We start from the raw sequence: 18,698 nt of genomic DNA on the forward strand, positions 1-18,698 counted from the left end.
TTTTTTAGGATAGGGGGAATAGAACCGTGTATACACATAGAGGGAAAGGTGGCAGAACAGAGAGAGGAGTTAAATAAAACAGTGAGGACGGAAATGAGAGAAGAGTAGACAAGAGGGATGAGAGAAGGAGGAGGGTCACTGGGGGCAGCAGTAGGATGGGCACCACGAAGAAAAAGTAGAATGTCAGAGAGAGAACAGAAGGTCTGTAAGTACAGGAGAGAAGGGAGTGGGAGAGGAACTCCCAGATGAAGAGGAAATGAAAGAACGAAGAAGAGAGATTTTAGAAGAAAAGTAGCAAAATCAGGAGCCGAAAGAGAGGAGAGGGAAGAAGGGTCAGGAGAGGAAGGAGAGAGAGTACGGTTGAGAGCCAGAAAAAGTCATTGAGGATGAGAGGAAAGGGAGGTAAGTGGATCATTGAAATAAATGTGTATATTGGGAAGAAGCATAGAATCATAGAGGCAATTACAAGATGACTTTTGGCAGTGGATAAGGTCCTGGCCGCCCTGCCCTTTGCCAGCGGGTGGGCTGTTAGTTCAGAAAGAGCTCCAGATTGGCCGTGGAGCAGCCAATTGACTATTTTATTTGGGGGAGGGGAGGCTAGAATGAAGCCAGTAGCAGGACACCTTCTTTGTCCCCTGGTCATGAATTCCTGGAGTGGCCCGGGATCCCGGGAACAGCAGTGGTGGCTGGCGGGAAGTAGGTTAAATCCCGGGGTTGCATTCGCGAGAGGTGGCTCGGGTCATGATGTGCAGGTGGGTGGTTGCAGAGGCGAGGAGCGCAGCAAGTCCTTGGCCTCTGGGATGAAGGAGTAGCCCAGGTGAAGAGGGGGCAAAACAAAGTTTGAGGGAGGATTCGGAAAAGATTGGAAAGCCGAGATGTAGCCATGAGAAAGGGTGGTGCTGCCGCAGTTAGAGGGAGTGCCAAAGAGAAAATAAAACAGGCATTGGCAATGCCAATAGTTTGGCTTTTGTGTAGGCATGAGAAATACACTTGCCAGGCACTGCTGTAGTGGTATTAACTGGTCATTGATAGTAGCAGGTGCAAACTGATGCAAGTACCTGGGCATCTATTGGCAGTGCCTGACAAATGCCTAATACGTATACACAAGCCAAAACTGTTGGTGTTGCCAATGCTTGTTTTTAACATGACTTGACTGAAGGACCTGCATAGTGCTTATAAATCGAGTGGCTGGAGGCAGACATGGTTAAGACATTTGTATTACACCAGTAGCACATTAACTGCTCCAATTAAGCCATTAACTGTCAGAATAATGCTTTGAAAAAACACTGGCAGGCACATCGAGTGCAAAGTTTGATGGTAAGGCTTAATTTGATTAATGGGAGCTGAAAGAGTTCCCATAGTGAGGTGTTTTGGGCAGGTAAGGGCAGGAAGTGGGTGGGAATGGCCATATGGATCGGCTTGGCAATGGGCAGTCAATGGGATGGCAAATAACCAAACAACACCTACAAGCTTTGTGTCCCTCCCAAACTGAAAATACTAGCAGCAATCAACCAGCTCCTTTGACAATGAGAAGCGGCCTGTGGTGTTGGAATCTCGACAATGCAGTGGTGGGCAGAACAGCTCTCAAGGAAGGAGGGACGGGGCTCGGCTATGAACCCCTTGATGCAGATCCAGTCTCATTTGTTTAAAGGGTCCATGAACGGCCCATGAGCCAGTGGGACAGCTCATTATGTGCCGCTCAGGGGAGCCTTGGCTGTACCAACAAAGCTGCTCTCGCTGTCGTTCTTTTCTATTTTACACACGAAATAGATACGAGCAAGTGCTTACTGTAATCCCGATGTATGGGGAGGGGGGCTCTGCCTAAACTGCATCTGGCTCACAGCAGGGGGCAGTCAGAGAAGTTGCTAAGGTTTGGCCCCGTGGCAGAGCTGTTTGAAGGGCTGTCACTACTGGAATATCAGTGGATCACGTACGCCAGGAGTGAGGTGATATGGCGGAGCAGTGCCTGAGACTTTGGCGCCAAAATATCAGTAGGCGCGTCAAATCGACGTCAAAGGATAGCACTGGGGCAATCAGGGTCGGCCTCGTCCCTGGGGAGTGGGGGCCAGTTTCTGGCCATGCCTGGGCCGGGTTGGAAGAAAAATACATTGAAAAAAAAGATATATTTTTTTCAAACTTTTTTTTTCTTTTCAAAAAGTCTTTCATTCTTCTTAGGTCGATAAATGAGTACCAACACAGGTTCGGTGATATTGTATGCATATTTGTTCTATAAAAAAGAGCTTAAGCGTAAGTGCTATATAATAACATATCATTTGGCCATGGACGTCTGCTTGGATTCACAGTAATTTAGTGTACTTGGGACCAATGCTATTTGATGCCACTTCCTGTTTTGTCAAGGGATGAAAGGTCGTGTTTCATGCTTCTCTGGATGTCACTTTGGGATGGGGGTCATCAGAGGTCAGGGCCGGCCTTAAGGGCAGCAGCGCCCTGGGCGAACTGGCGCCCCCCCTCGCCCACCGTGCCCCCCTGGTTAACAAGGGGCGGGGCGGAAGGGGGCGGGCCAGGATGGGCAACTTTTTTTTTTTGTTTATCCTCCTCGCTCCGGCGAGGAGGTTAAATAAGTGCCGTTAGCACCCCATTGTCATTGAATGAGCCCACCCTCGCGGGTCATTCAATGACAATGAGTCGCCTGCCACACCTTCTGCCACCATGTCAGCTCGGGGGAGCGCATGAAAGACTCCCCGGAGCGGGCCTGGTGGGGGGCTAATGGCACCTTTTCTTGTGAAAATTGTCCACGGAAGAGGGCCGCATTTAAATGCACCCACGCCGCGGGCACCTTTTACAGTAAAAGGCCGTCTGCTGCGCCTTGTCCCACAACGCCAGCTCGGGGAGCCCTTGAAAGACTCCCCCGAGCTGGCGTGGCAGGGACAAAAGGCGCCCTGGGGGCGTGCCGCCCTGGGCGGTTGCCTGGCTTGCCCCCCGTAAGGCTGGCTCTGTCAGAGGTCAAGGGTCGCGAGGCGAGGGGTGGGTCACTTTTTTGAGGCGAGGGGTGGGCCTCTTTTTTTTGGGTGACCTGGCCTATTCCTTGTCCCAGTCCAACCATGGGGGCTATGCGCTTGTCTTGGAAGCAACACAAGGCAGAGCGACACGATCGGAATCCTGTCCTTGGTCTCCAGTATTAGGCGCGTTATAGGGAAGTTGGCTTCTCATTTGCAGGCCCCAGTATTAAAACTGTAGTGTACACTGCATGAAGATCAAAATAGGGAGTGGTTTAAAAGAGCTGGGGCCAATTAAATCAGCAGTGGCTGGATTTCCGTTTTCGAGCTTACCGTGGGGTTTTGGGTCATATTTGAAACTGGCATAACACTCCTTAACCGGGTCACTAACACAGAGTAAAAGACTGCCGCTGTCAACTTGTATCCCTGTCAGACCGCCATTTTGGTTCCGTTGTTTCGAGTCGGAGAGTTACTGGTGCCGTACATTACTGTGCCTGGTCAGTGTTGAAATCTTCAGTCTTTGAAGGGGTGGGGAGAGCGTGAAGGAGGGAATATGGGGGGCAAAGGGGGGGTCGAGGGGGGTCCTGTGTTTTGTTGTATGTGTTGCTCTCTGAACAAGAATATAAGAAAAGAAAATCAGTGATCCACCCTGCTTTTTTGGTTATGGTGATACACGGAATAATTCCTCATGTCAATAAAGAATCGCTGAGTCACTGGGCCGGTATCTGTGTTGTATTTTTAATGGTGAGGCGTTGACAGCACATACTCTATTCGGGCAGCACCTTACATTGATCAGTGCATGCTTTCTTGGCCTGCATGAGCCAGTCTGGCAAGGGCCTGATGGGTGAAACAGAATTCCAGGCTCCCTGTGCAGCAGCAGCGCGGTCTCATTGAAGCCAGGGCACCCAAGCTTATGTTGCAGGCCTTATACTTCTTCCACAGAGCAGCATTTTTAGATATATAGTTTTGTGACAGGCATGGCAATTGATGCGCCACCATCTTGATGGCATTTTTCTCTTAGTCAGCAAGTGCGGCACTGGTGTGGTAAAACCTAGGCTGGCACATGGTGTATGTTTACTTCAGGAGCACAATACGCAGGGTTTATGGGTTTTCTATGCCCCCCATGTAATGGGTCCTTTCATGCCTGCATGTTGCCCCTCATGCCTCGAGGAGACCACCCTACCAGTGAATAGAAGCAGTGGCACGTCATCGCCATCTTGGGATGGTCATTCTTCCGCTCCAACGTTGCCAGAGAAACAGGGATGCAGAGACCTTCCATGCCCGGTCTTGGAGGAGAGAAAGTCTGACCTCCATGCTGCCCCTCATGCCTCGAAGAGACCACCCTTCTAGTGAGAACCGCGGTGGAGGAACATTTGAGAACCGCCAAAGGACAGGCAAAGGATCAACATTTCTACAAACATGTACTCAGTGTTTGCAACTCAATCTAATTACACAATAGCTCAGGGAGACAGGCAAAACCCTTGGTATATGTCACACAGTTAGGCTCTCAAGCCACCAAAGACACAAAATCAAACAATACAACCATGCGGCGCTCCGGTAGAGGTTACCACCACGAAGCAAGTAATCCTCCTGGATGTGTTGCCTTTCTGATATGGCTGTGCACACCCACGTTCAGCATAATGGCACACCTACCTCCTCTTAAGGAGCCACAACAAGAGAAGAGAGACTCACCTCTGCAAAGGTCTATTTGCCTCTTCCCTAGGCTGTCCGCCCACCTGGAGGACACCTCCACCAGTGGAGTGGCAGGGACACAAGACTATGGTGTCCTAATGGGCTGGGATACACCAGTCAAATCTGCTGTGACATGGTCCCCTGCCTGGCTCTGGGTACCACCAGGGCAGTGACTCTGGATGCTGGGTGCCACCCTGAGCGAATGGATTTTAGGGCTGGGGGTGGATGCCCTGGTCACTTTGCCAAGGTCCCCAGCACGTGGAAGGGGACAGTCCCATTGTCTCACCATAAGTCAGTCCTTCTGGTTCAGTCAGGAAAAACAGTGTTAGGAACTTAAGCCCTGATCCAGACCATCATAATACACGTCAGGCTAGTGAACAAGAGCCCCCTTCCCAATGAATGGATGGAGCCTAAAGCTCACCCTAGCTAGACCCAAACCTCAATACTGAAAGAGAAGTATTCCCCTATAAAACAAAAACGTTTGGTGTGATCAGCAAAGGTAGCAAGTACAGCACTTCTGTTACCATTTCCTTCTGCACATCAACATGTGAAGAATGCCACAGATACAGTGTTTCCCACCCGCAGTATCCTGAATATGTTATGTTATGCATTTGTATAGCGCCTTTTGCCATTGTTATGATACCAACGCACTGTTGGTTGAACGCCCTTGGGGACCGCAGTCCAGGTCAGTGAAGAGAGTGGTGTAGTACAGCATGCATGGGTGCACTCAGTAGGTGTGCAGCCAGTGTGAAGTAATTGAGGTGTAGCTGCATACTAGCGCTAGCTGTGATGCAGTGGCCGTGTAAGGGCAGTATAGTGTGTGCAGTAAGACCAATGGCAATGGTATCTGCATTCTGGTGGCGCTGGTGCTTGATGGTGACGTTGTGTGTAGCTAGGCTGAATTCAAGGGGTATAGCTGCCTTCTAAAGGTTGTTGAGGTGAACATGGCAGTGTGTACGTATGTGTGCAGCTAGGCTGAAATATTTGAGGTGTGTAGCTGCCTTATTATTTTTTTTTGGAGCAGAGGCAAGAGTTAGCAGAGTGGTGTGTTTGAGTGTCTGAGTGTTTTCTGGGCTGACCATGTTTCTGTTCTGTTTGCAGTCCCTGTCGAGGGTGTGGAATCATCCTTGATCTTGGTGGGTCACATTGTTTGGTGAAGATTAGTGGGTGGAGACAGGCTGGTCAGTCCCAAAATGTATGTTCTTATTGCATATCTGCTAGCGCTATCCTTGGTCGCAATATGTTGAACTTGGACCGCTGGTAGGTATTTCTACTTGGATATACCCGGATAGTTGGGATTAGCAACAAATAAGTGCTAAGGAGATTCTTGCTATAGCTCTTCGTAAGGATTAGTAAGTGAGGCAATTCCTTGTTTGATAGCATAGTGCATATTTGCAGGTCAGTGATTAAGGTCATAAGTGCCGATTACCGCATGGGTTTCTAGTTCTGCTAGATAGAATTACCGGTTGGTAGTTCTGTTATATACTTTCAATGGTAGGAGAGATTAGCAGCATCACCGTTGGACGCCCCCTTGCATATAGTTCTGCTCTGGGATTCCAGGAGTGTAGCATTAGCAGGCAGGTGCCTTCTAGGGATGATTGCGTGGTGCATAATTGTGTGGCCTTGATCAAGCTGAAGGGTGTTGCTGCTTGGGTTACGAGTCTTGCACAATTGCCCATGATTAATGGTGAAAGCTGGCGTTAGGCCTTAGTGTGTGCCAAGCTCCTGCGGATGAGGTGGTGAATACATACTGTCAGACGCAGAGTTCTCTCAGGGTGCCACTACGATTTGGAATTCACGTCTGGGCAGAGGCCCTAGGTGGTAGGGTTGGAGATCATAAGGCCTGACGGTTTATGGCAGGGTCCGTAGTTAGCAGGATACCACAACAGATGTCGGTCTAGGTGATAGGTCAGGCGGTTAGGCTAAGAGCCAGCTTTTGAGAGCCTCCCAGAATGCCATGGAGTCTTCGCTGTGTCTCATGCGGGGAGGCAGTGAATTCCATAAGGTTGGGGCCAGGGTTGAATAGGCTGCCCATCCGATCCTGGTCGAATTGCAGATGGGGACCACTAGGAGGAGGGCAGTGTTTGACCTAAGGAAATGGGTCGGAAGATAGGGCGTGATCTTGTCTTGTAGAAATTTGGGGACTACTTTGTGCACCGCTTGGTGGGTAATACAAAGGAATTTGAAGGTGGGCCTTTGTCCAATTGGGAGGCAATGTAGGAATGCGGAGGGCCGGTGAGATGCGGTCCCTTTGTCCCAATGTGAGAATTAGACTGGCTGCCGAGTTCTGTAATCTTTGGAGTTTGTTTAACTGATAGGCCAGTGCACCCAGGAAGAGGGAGTTCGGCCCATTCCACATGACAATGGACATAATTTCAGCCAGGCTGTTTGGGTAGATAAGGTAGGGAAAGATACGCGTCAGAAGCCTGAGGTGGAAGTGGCAGGCTTTGAATGTATTGTTGATGTGGATAGAGTTAGGTCCATTATGCAGCCAAGGCTTTTTACAGTGGTGGTGGTCATGGGGGGAAGGCTGAGTGAGGGTGGCCAGGGAGTGGAGAAACTGACAGGCATGCCAGCATTCCAGTTCCTGCATTCTTTGGCAGCTGCATCTTGTACCGCTGGGTGTAATGCTCCTCCTTTGTGCAGTGTTGACAATAAAGCTTAGGGTGTTAATAGCTTACACTATACATTTCAGACCTGGGACTCACATTCTGGCACATAACTGGTGACATTCAAGGGAAGGAATGGCACAGAGGGGGTGGGAGGAAAGTGGAATAGACCATGGAGCAAGAAAGGGAACCATGACCTGTGCATTCACACTACTTGATATCAAATACACTTGAGGGAAAGAGTCTCTTCCAGCCTGCGTTCCATTTGGTGGTTCACCATGTGTTGGAGAGAGTGGGTGTTTTTGGTGACAAAATGGCAGCAGCGAGAACAAAGGGACAGACACGAAGCACCTAAGTTAACATGCAAGGTACCAAAGGCAGAAAAGATGGCGGCCTAGGCAGCAAGGTGTAACACCCACACAAAGGCAATGTTTGGCCTTTTTTCAAGCTTCATGACTTTTTTACATCACCCTGGCACCGCCCTGCTGTATCCTGCTGTATCCAACCATTTGACCTCATCCATTTCAATGAAAGCAATTTCAATGCAAGAATATCACCCAAAAAATGCACACATTGAGTTAAATGGAAATCTAGGCATGATTTTAAAAAAAGTAAAAAAGAATCATCTTAAATGTTAAAATAAATATTTAAATAAAAAGCCTGAAGGGCAATGGGGCATAAAAAAGAGGAAAACCAGAAGGAATAAATACAAACAATAAAACACAGAGACATGGGGAGGGCTAGATCAGTAGCGGCAAAAAGCGTGTCGCAGGGGCGGCTTCCCCTGGTACTGCAATAAAAATGTAAGGAATATCAATAAAAAATACAAGACTAATCACTCAGTGACAATTTCAGGAGGCAAGTGGGAGACCGGCTAAGGGCTGAAGTGGCCACTAAGGGTAATTTCAGAGTTCCTGGGTCAAGGAGACTACTGAACATGTCCAGTGCCTACTGCAGGTGGCTTGGGGATGTTTGGAGCAGTGTCAGAGTCAATGCCCTGATCACATTGACCATTAGTCATAGCTGAAGGCCTTGAACCTTGTGCACTGTGTTAAGTGGACACTTGGCATAGCAACGGCCATGACCAGTGAGTCTATCGGGTGGACTGGGCAGAGCAGAGGCTCCTGCGTTGGGCAAAGTGGCCAATGGCCATGGCCTCTAGCCATTCCCAGTGGGCCTCTTGGAGGTTCCTGGGGCAGGGCCAAATGCATTGTCCTTGTCAAAGTCTCCACTTAGCAAGTCAGGCCAATCCTGTGTTCCCGTTGCAGGGCCAAAGCAGGTTACATAATGACCTGTGGATGGCCAGTGCCACTATGGGTGGCTTGCCGTTGCTTGGTGCAGGGCTGAAAAAGCCCTTTTCAGGGCAAGCTCAACACTGGGCTTAGTTGCAGGCCATGGCCACCTGGCCTGTTAGGTGGCCTAGTGCAGGATCGAGCGCCATACCCTGGTCAAAGTTGTCAGTGGGCATGCCCAGTGGGTACATCAGATCCCGAATTCAGCAAATGGGCAACTGACCATGACCGCAGGCAATCGACCTGTAAGGTGGCTCAGGCCAGAGGCTATGCCTGTGGTTACATTGAGAATTTCTCACTTTGTACATAAATGTTCATCAAATTTGCCAACATTCCAAAGTTTCATGAATGTTTTTACATAGAGTTAATCATTATGTACAGAAGTTAATTGTGTGTTTGAGGCCTGCTTTCTGCCCTATGTATGTGTACTATGAGCTCAGATTAAACTATAACAAAAGTATTTTAAGAACATTTAAAAAGGTTAAATTGTAGATATACAGCCCCTTTTAAATTTTGAAAATTTCCATTGACAGCAAAAACAAAAAACTAACCTAGTAATGTTAGTAAACCAAAACAAGTGGCCAGATATGTGATGTCATCAGTGATGTCATCAATGACTTTGTGTTATGTCATCTTCCATGTCCTGGTTGTTAATTTTAGCAGTGCAAATGAGTGGCAGGGGTTATGGTTGCTTAGCTTACCATAAGTGGCACATTTCTTGGGGTTTTCGGTTTTACTTGTAACCATAACGTCCCTTTAACAAAGGCTTTCATAGAATTTCGTAGGTTTTCATTAGTGCAACTTAACCAAAACGTCCCTTTAACAAAGTTATTTCACTGAATTTCATCGGTTTTTATTAGTGCTACTTAACCATAACGTCTCTTTAGCAAAGTTGTTTCAGTGAATTTCATGGGTTTTTACCAGTTCACCCTGATTTTCTACAACGTATTAATATCATACTTACCCCAATATAGCAACATTTTTGTCCAATTTACAAAGTTTCAGTTAAAACCTGGCCTTTCTCCACCCTCTAGCATAATTTTTAACACTTCTATAAACCTTTGCAACTTTTCCCACAGTTTTTGTGTTCGTAGACAGCATCAGCTATTGCCATCCCTCCTTCCCCAGAGCCACCACCACCAGCTGGAAAACCTACACAGTGAACGAAGTGCAATACTTCATAAGACAATCAAGAGGACTAGGAAGATGAGGTAGAGGAGGTGCCTCCCTCTAGCACCAATAGAGAATCATGGGTGTGGCAGTTCTTTACCACTGTTGGGAATGTACCAAAGGCTAAAGCTACCAAAGTGAAATGCACTAAGTGCAAGCTTGGACTACCTGTGCAGTACTCCTTTGGGACCACCTCCATGTGCCGCCACACCAAATCCAGCCACCGCAATGCTCTCAGAAAGGCTTTTCATTTTTTAGGAATTAGTAAGCTGTCTTCATCTACCCCATCTTCCTCAGCAAATACTGTAACCACACAGCCTACTTATGTGGGACACAAAATCCAACCAGCTACCTTGCAAGCAATAAAAGAGGTTGTTGATCCATATCTTTCGAAGACAACAGTACTCTGTATATATTGCAACACACCACTCTGCAGGGGGGAACAATTTTGAAGTGCTTTTGAAGCTGTAATCAAGGAGCATGAGAAGCATTGCCCCCTACCTTAGATGTAGCACACGCACAACATCTTCCCCTGTCCACCTGCCCCTCCATGTTTGTGATTGGTGCCCCTTCCCACATTTCCCTCTCCACCTTACATCTGGCCTCTCATGCAAAATAAAATAAACCACCTTTCACAGTTAAGATATAGAACTAAAAATAAGCTTATAGACTCCATCTACTTTACATTTTTCAGTGATGTATTTAGATTTAATAAGATTCTCCAACATTCGCATTAGCATTTTCTACTATGCTGATGGAAATAATGGATTATATTGTATGCTAGATAAAAAGACAAAAGCATTGAAACTATTTTCCGTCTGATGTTCTTCTCCGTTGTATACAATAAACACCATAGTCCATTGCCCTTTATGACCATCCACACACACTGCATTCCCCTGTGTAGCCCATGCCGTATTAGATTCACACCATCACACAAGACAGCCCTTCTGCTCTTTTTACTTGTATGTTTGTAACACTCCCTCAATGCAAGCTTTAAACCATTCACACATACATCCACCAATCACTTTAAAAAGCGCTACATATAGTCTATCAACATATTAAACTTCAACTCACCAACTGCCACTCAACAGTGTTCTACACATCTCTTGCATCTGCATTTCCCTTATTTATACCAATTAATCATACATAGCGCTCTTATAAATGCACATGTGCATTGTGCAGTGAGAGAACTCCATGAATAAAAGGGGCAGTATGGATAGAGAAGTGCTCATGGGAGCCCAGGAGGAAAGTGCCAAGGGATGCCAAAGTGGGAGGCTTGAAACACCGTAGGTTAGCTGAAAATGCTGCTTGCCGCAATAAGTAAATCACACCAGTCATTTGCCCTTGCCGAGGGCTAGGCCCATTGTGCATGCATCAAACTTATATCACAATTTTTTGTATTTAAATTTGGACACTTAAGAAAAATAAAATACAAAACAGATTTGCAAAAGCATGCTTTCAGGTCCTTACTGACACTGCTTAAACAGGTTTGTTGTAATACAGCACTTCAAGCTGCAGCCGCAAGCAAAATATTTCTTCCCATTCAAACCTAGGTCTACGGCCATGGTGCATGCCCCAATAATCAGAGTGCACGATTGTCAAGTAACTGTAGAGAGTGAGCCCTCTTCACCTTAGCACTGGGTTACTCAATAAGTATCTAGTGTCATAATAAAGCAGTTTTGAAAAACCATTGTTGGTGCTATATATATTGTCAGAAGTCAGCCACCATGTGTTTGGACTCTCTAGGGTCTTTCCCAATATGTGTGGATTGTGGGCCAGTCATTGCTGCGAAGTTGTTGAAATGACTCCGCATCCAATCCTAATGTCTTGTCCTGGTATCGTCGCAAATGAAGGTGGTTAATGATTTGAAGGGGTGGCCTGGGGACCACATGGGCACCTGGTTCATCATCCTCAGTAAATATGTGCTGATTAGCATTGTCTCGGAATGTATTCAGAGGTAGTCATGGTGGTCTGTTGATGCAATCCTGAGCAGCACTCCGAGCTGTAGCCATGGGCCGAATTTTAGGCACAGGCAAAAAATAAATTCCCATTCAAACCTATCCTGATTTTGAAAAACATTACCACATTTCCATTCCCTGGTGGGCATGCCCACTTTAACCCCATTGCCAGTCCCTCGTGCCCAAGGCCAGTAGCCAGATTGCCACTGCCCATGGCCACAGACCATGATATGATATGATTTATTTATAAGTCATTTATAACATGCCGGTACACCAGTGTTTCTAGGCGCGACAATGCAAGGAAGGAGAAGACAAAGGGGAACAAAAACAAGCAATCTTACTAGTCCATGTGTCATTCAGATCTTGCAATTGCAAGGGAGACAAGAAGTGCCAGGGGGAGGGAAAGGGAGAGTGCAGTAGCAAAGCTCATGTAAGTGCCGCCGGGGTGGCTGGTTCTAAGTAAGTGCAAGGAGGCAGGGAACTGTAGGGTTGTTGATATAGTCCCTAGTGTGCGGTAAACCCGGAGACAGTGCATGGGGCTACTGGTCATGAGGGAGCCTAGTCCCATAAGGTTCAGAAGAAGGCCAGGTAACCAGTTAGTGCAGCAGACAAGAATATCAGCAGGGGAGAGAGATACAGAACACAGACACGAAAAGGAAGGTCTTGAGTTGCTTCCGGAACCTTAGGTGGTCTTGTTTGAGTTTGAAAGAGGCAGGGAGGCTGTTCCAGAGGGAAGAACCAGCCGAGGAGAAAGATCTACCCCCTACCTCGCAGCCTGGAGAAGCATCTGACCATCAGAGAGTTGGAGGTGGATGAGTGGAGGGCTCGAGAAGGAAACTACTTAGGAAGAGAGAGTTGAATGTAGTGTGGTCCCCGGCCCCAGAATGCCTTGTGGACAATGCAGAGGGTCTTGAACTTGATTTCAGGGCTGGAGAGATATGATTCCAGGACTTGAGGCCAAGGTTAAGTCTTGCAGTCCTGTTCTGGATTGGTTGCAGAGGGTGAGGAATGGAAGCAGGCAGATCTACAAAGAGGCTGTTGCAGTAGTCTAGCGTAGAAGGAACCAGGGCTCTGGAGACAGTGAGCTACTGGGGGAAAGTGAGTAAAGGAAGAATACCTCTGAGGGGGTGCAGCTGGAAGTGTGACTTCTTAGAGACATCCGTGATGTGAGGATAGAAGGAGAGGGTGGAGTCGAAGATAAAACCAAGGTTTTTTGCCTCGCCGGAAGGCGCAGGTAGAGGGCCCAAGGGGAGCAGCCAGAGTGAAAGGGGGAAAGCGGCTGTACCACGACTCGTACAATCTGGCCACTTCCCATGGCCACAGGTTATACTTCAGTCACCAAAAGTATATCACTATTATTTGTACCTACATTATGCCACTTTTAAAAAATAAAACACAGAGACATTTGCAAAACCATGCTTTCGGGTCCTTGCCAATGCTCCTCGGACGACTCTGCTGCAAATTCGTCCATGTTTTATTTTTTTTAAAGTGTCAAAATGTATGTACATAAAATAGTCATATAACTTGGCTCCCACCTGACAACATGCATTCAGACGTTGCACAAACATTCAGGGTTGGGTCTATAATCTTTCTGGAATCTTTTGTACACATTCATCAAATGGCAACAAAGTTATAAGCCATCTAAACATTTTCAAAACCTCCCTCTGATTTTGTCACCTCCTCATAAGATCCCACAAAACTTTGCAAATACATTCAAATCCAGGTCTTAAATCTTTCTGCAAACTTTTGTGCAGATTCATGAAATGACACCAAATATATAAGCCTTTCAAATATTTTGGGACCCCCTGCAATTTTGTTTCCTCTTGGCAAAACAGCACCAAACTGTATAGATCCATTCATGGTCAGATCTAGAATGATATCACTGAATGACAAGCAGTTTCATTCAGTGACACCAAAGTTATAAGCCATCCGAAAACTGCTTTTCACCAACCGTGTTATTTAGAATTAGGCATGGATGCCCCAGAACATCCAAGATGTTCGCGGACATTAAAGGGCTGTCCTGAACTGTTCGCAAACTTTGAAGTTGGAAAACAACCCATTTTCTGGCTTTTTATGGCCATATACCATCCCATCCTCATCACCCCTCACCTTACCAGAGATTGTTTCATTAGTTTGACAAGGTGCAATGTTGTGTTTTTTAATGTTTTTACCGCAATGTGCATGGACCCACGCGTTGTTCGTGAATCCAACATGGCGTCAGTTTCACAATATCTGACGCAGCTCACGTGTTTCACCATCCAATCAGCGGGAGTATCTGATCTCGGCGGACATCAGGCCGGGCACTCATTGGTCCTGGTGGGTATCTGATAGAGAGAATTCTCAAAATGTGCTAATTCCTCTCTACCTTAGAGACCCCCAGCTCTTTTGCTAAACTTTGGGGATTTGAACTTTTTAAATCTGTTTGTTTTCTGTGTTTATTTCTTTTGGTTATGGAGTTTTAGACAACTCCATAGGCCTCATCTTTTTTGTGTGTATCACACAGCACCCTCAGTGCAGTGACACAGGGATGTCTTTTCAGACTTCCAAAAGGTTTAAATACCTTCTATGGGATAAACTACTGTTTCCCAGAGAATGTAAGGTTAAATTGACTTTACTAGTCTTTTTAAATTCCTAGACCCAGCACACACTATCTTTCTATAGAGTGCTGCAGAGGTTACCTAGTATCTCCTGTGTCTAGAAACTCATGTAGCAGTCAAATGCTACCCTTTCCTATCGAAATGGCTGATGGGAGTGGTTTTACAATGAACTACCATGATTTTTCCCGACCGCGAATACCAGTAGCTACAAATCGAGGGAGCCAGGTTTTCCAAGATGACGCCTTAAGCCCCTTTGTTTAAACAGGTCCCGGTTTTCTTTTTTCTCCGTTTCTTTTTGCAAAGGTCCTTCTAGAGTTTGTCTATGCGTGCCAAACCAGGTTTGGGCCCTTTGTTCTTACGCCTTTGGCGGGCTTCAGGACTGAAGACCGCCTCTGGCGCCAGAGTGTCTGGGGTGGGCAGGAAGTGAGGGAGTTGCCCGAAACTCCCTGTGCTGAGTCTCCTAGGAGACCCAAATGCACTCTGGCGTGATTGGCTGGCTGACTGTCCGGCAAGGACAGCCACCCTGCTGGGCGAGTGACAGCTAGGCTGGAATGAAAGGGAGAAAAACTGTTTAAAAGGTTTAGTCTCTTGGACTGACAGGCAGAGTCGACCACTGGAACGAAAGAACCGAAGACGAGCTGGAAGAGGATGGCTGCTGCAACTCCTGGACCGCTGGTTTTCCCGGTGAAGCCCTGCTGCAGGTTCCAATTGCCAAGTTCATCTCGACTGAGAATCCTCTTCAAGGAAAACTTCTCCCTTTCAGTTGGTGGGACCAATCAACTCGTAAGCCACCTGGATACCATTCTCGGAGCTGGTTAGGTTTAACCAGGGGGAAGGACACCAGCTTTTGTGCTTGACTACAGCTACTCAAACCGAAGAACTTCCATTTGCCAGCTTGTTTGACCAGTCCCCATGCAGTGCAGGAGTCCCCCGATGTCCTCCCTCTTGTCCCCATGACTGAGGCTCAGGAACAGTGAGATCTGCAGGAACTGCCAGGAACCAACATCTTCAGCTGCATTTTTTTGCTTCATACTAAGGTACTGTGGCAACCCGATTGAGAGATCGCATCTCTCGCGGTGAAAGTTTGTGAAACTTTCCCAACTTGCAGGCCTAATCAGCTTGCGACCCAACATATGATTCTTTTTTGTACAAACTACTTCTGAGAACTTTGGCAAAGACTTTACCATTTACTACAAGAACTGCTCTTTCCTATCCAAGACACTAGTGCATTAACTTTGGCCTAGGCCTATTGAACTGAATCGAGTCCTCTAGTGAACTAAAACTATTTGCACTGCCTAAGAGAGTATTTGTGATCTATTTTTTTTAATTTGTGCCTTTGTACTTCTATTTAAAGTGACTGAAATGCCATTTTGCTCCTATTTCAGGGGAGCCTAATTTACTCAAACTTCTTGGTTTGGTACTTAAGTGTGTTTGTGTATGATATTAAGTTGCCTCCTTCTAGTGAATGTTTTCTTAATGACTGTGTAATAAATTAATATGTGTTTTACCAAGAAACCTTGAGTATACGTGTCTACTTGAACCACTGTGATTGTAAGACCTCTGTGTAAAATCCTTTACTGCTCACATTCCCTTTTGAGATAAGCCTGGCTGCTCAGCTCGCTACCAAAAACTGTGCAGTACAGACTTATACAAAAGGTTGGTTTTGCTTACACCTGTAGTCTTAATTGTATGTGGTGGTCCCAGAGGGTACTGCATGCGATTCTGCCCAACAGTGTCCACAACCGAATAGGGAAGTGAGTCCGTGGACTAGACCCAGATATCACAAATTGTTTTGTGCCTACTTTGTGGCTGTTTTTAAAAAAAACAACTGGACGGATATACACCAAAACATGCTTTCAGGACCAAGCTACCGCTCCTGCCGCAAATTTGGTGAAAATCCGTCCAACGGTTTGGGCTGTAGGCATGAGCAAATATTGTTTTCCGTTGCGTCTATGAGGAAAACTATACATATTGGGACCCCCCCTATAACTTTGCCCCTCCTTAACGAAATCTCACCAAACTTGACAGACACAATCCAAGGGGGCCATGTACTATTCGGTGAGGATTCGTCCAGAGGGGAAAAGTTTTAAGCAGCCCAAAAAGGGCTCTTCCTGTGGGTAGCCTTATACCTTTTGCCTACACAATAACATTTACATTTGCAGGGCCAAGGGCATGGTGTCCTTTTAGAGAAGAAGACTACCATAGTGATACATGCAGAAAGAGGTCAGAACCTCTTCACGGTTACCAGACATTTGGTCGAAAAAAATTGGTCGACCAGACAAATGGTCGAATTTTTTATTTTTTTTATTTTAACCCTTTTTTTAAATTTTTTTGGGGGGGTCCCCCCCAACTCCCTTTTTTTCTCTAAAAACCCCTTTTTTTACAAAACGAAAACCCGAAAAATAAATATATAAATAAAAAAAAAAATTCGACCATTTGGTTTTCGACCAAATTGCGTCGACCAAATTGCAGTAGACCAGTTTTTTTTCGACGAATTGACTGGACACCCCTCTTCACTAAGGCAATTAAGTGTCTCAGCATACCTGCGCAGGACCTTCCCATAAAATAATAAGGTGGGACATTATAAGATGTTATGGTGATTAAGCCGTAAAGTTTAGTATTTTTGAGTTTAAAATTATAAATTGTGTTTGCAGGATTATGCACCACGTGCTGTTTTAGGACAAACGGAAAATAGCACAGGGGCAACGCGCTGGTCTTTGAAGCAAGACCACGCATAGTAAGTTTGAATCCCGGATCAGTGCTTAGAAACCGAACTCAAGTACGGCATTAGGCGCATTATAAAAAACCAATAAATTAATAAATCAAAGCCGATCATTTAGCATAAGGTATGTGATCATTCGAAATGGCCTTCACTACAATCCTAAGTGGTTGGGATGACTGCAAATCAGCACCAGGAAATGGAGGCTCTTGTTTGTTCTTTTATCTTAGCAGTGGCCACTGGGATATTTGTAGCACATTTCCCTGAGAGACCGGTAGGTAGGGTACCATGCAATACTATGATCAATGTATTGCGGGAATACTCTAAGGATTTAACGTCACTTAGCAAATGATTATTATTTGCTGTTTCAGGATGTGCCCCTGAGGATGCACAGAGCCCGAAATGCATTGGATAACCAGCTTTCCCTGCCCGTGTAATTGAAAAAAGGAATACATTTTTTGAGTCATGCTTTACGATGCATAACATATGGTTGATACAAAACAGTTTTTTTTTTTGACATTGTTTGAATAATTATAAAGATTATTCTCGGAATGCACAAGAATCTATGAGAGGTGTGTTGGGATTATCACAGCACCATGTCAGGGTGTCAGTAACCACTCTGCTTCCATCCCTTCAGCTCATCCATTATGGAGCTCCCCTCGGGAGTGGGCGGAGCCCACAGTGATTCCTTATGGGAATTCAGGACACACGTACACGCCCCCGCAGCACTTAAGGGGTCGAGCTTCGCGTGGAAAGAGCAATAGCCTGCTGGTAGTTATGTTATGTTACTTGGCATTTGCATAGCGCCTTATGTATCATTGGTATGAACTCAAAGCGCTGGTAGGTTGAACGCCCTCGGGAACCGTAGTTCAAGTCAGTAGAGAGAGAGAGTGTCGTATGGTGCGTGGGCGCACCGGATGTGTGTGCAGCTGGTGTGGTTGTTGCATGATGGCTGCTTCTTAGCGGTAGGTGTGGTGCTGAGGAGATCATTTGGATGTGTTCAGTCTGGAGGGTGGACACCCAGACTGAGTTTTGGTTGTGTTAGGCCTGAGGAGGCGCCTAAGCTAGTGGGAGAAAAGGTAGAGCTTTACCGCGAGCCAACCGTGCTGTGGTGGGAAATTCGCTCACCTACTGGGGGAGACTGGTCCCCGTTGAGAAAACGCATAAATGCACGAACTGCTGCCTGTGAGGCAGCTTCAAGTGATTTTGTGTCGTCAATAGATAATGTGAAATTTGCCACTCGTATTAAAAAGCCCAAGGGACAAATCAATGTGACAGATGTAGGAAGCCGGCATTAACAGTGTCATCCACACCCTTTAAGGTCTCTGTAATAACCTTTTTATTTTTTAACCAGGAGAGCCCAATAAGAAAAGCAGCAATTGAATGTTGTAAGCTCATTAGCTTTGTGACTCTTTTTTTGAAGGTGTGGTGTAGTGCATCGTATTTCACTTAAAAACCCTGAAGTAACCATGACTGTCAACAGGAACAATAGCCGTAGAGCACTTGCAAATATTGAAGCCACCCTCCAAAATGAACCTATTCCCTGTTCATAGCCATTTTTTTAATGAATCTGTGCCACTCTGCAACAGCATTTACAAGGTAACTATTGATGACTGGAAACCTGCCATGGTTCAGCCGAGGCTGCTTTATATGTGCATGTGAACACGGACCCACATTGTATGGCTACAGCACACAGAAGACAAA

Source organism: Ambystoma mexicanum, chromosome 7q, assembly GCF_040938575.1.
Source record: "Ambystoma mexicanum isolate Mex_15411 chromosome 7q, UKY_AmexF1_1, whole genome shotgun sequence".
NCBI lineage: Eukaryota > Metazoa > Chordata > Amphibia > Caudata > Ambystomatidae > Ambystoma > Ambystoma mexicanum.